Genomic DNA, 681 nt, shown 5'->3' on the forward strand with positions numbered 1-681 from the left:
TTTTTTTTTTTTTTTTTTTTTTTTTTTTTTTTGTCTTTTTTCGTGTCTGGCAACGGATCGCAACCCTCAGTGTCGCGACCTTACCGGACCGGGATGGCAACGGGATCGCAACCCTCGGTGCTGCGCCCGCGTACCTCGCTCAGCCAGTGAGCGGGAACCGGTCTGTATGTGGGATCCGAACCTTCGGTGGGAGCGCCACCATGCTCCCAAGCAGCGCACTGTAGCAGTGCGCCACCGGGCCGGCCCCCTGGCTGGGTTTTTTGGGTGAGGGCTAAGCTTTCACATCATGGTCAACATGCTTACAAATAAAACCAAACAAGCCTTCTTACTCAGACGGCTGTCAAAGGAAAGAGGGGACGACACTGCAACGTAGACGTGAGGAGGAAAACGTGGAACTGAAGCAGGGTCTGCAGGACGAGCACCCCACTCCCGTCCCCCCCGGTCACAGCGCGGGGTCGCTCGGAGGCAGCCGGGCGGTGGAGATGCCCACGCCCGAGGCCAGGTTAGCAACCGCAGGGCTGACTCCGGCGCATCCCGGGTTACCACACCCCGCACCGAAAGGGGAAACCATACTTCTTTCACGCCCGAGGTCGCCGCCTCCCTCCGACACAGTCCTCCCAGTGTCGCGCACGCGGCTCTGTCGCCCCCTCCCCGCACACACGACACGACGACCTGCTTCTG

This window comes from Galeopterus variegatus, unplaced genomic scaffold, assembly GCF_000696425.1.
Source record: "Galeopterus variegatus unplaced genomic scaffold, G_variegatus-3.0.2 Scaffold2469, whole genome shotgun sequence".
NCBI classification, from domain to species: Eukaryota; Metazoa; Chordata; class Mammalia; order Dermoptera; family Cynocephalidae; genus Galeopterus; species Galeopterus variegatus.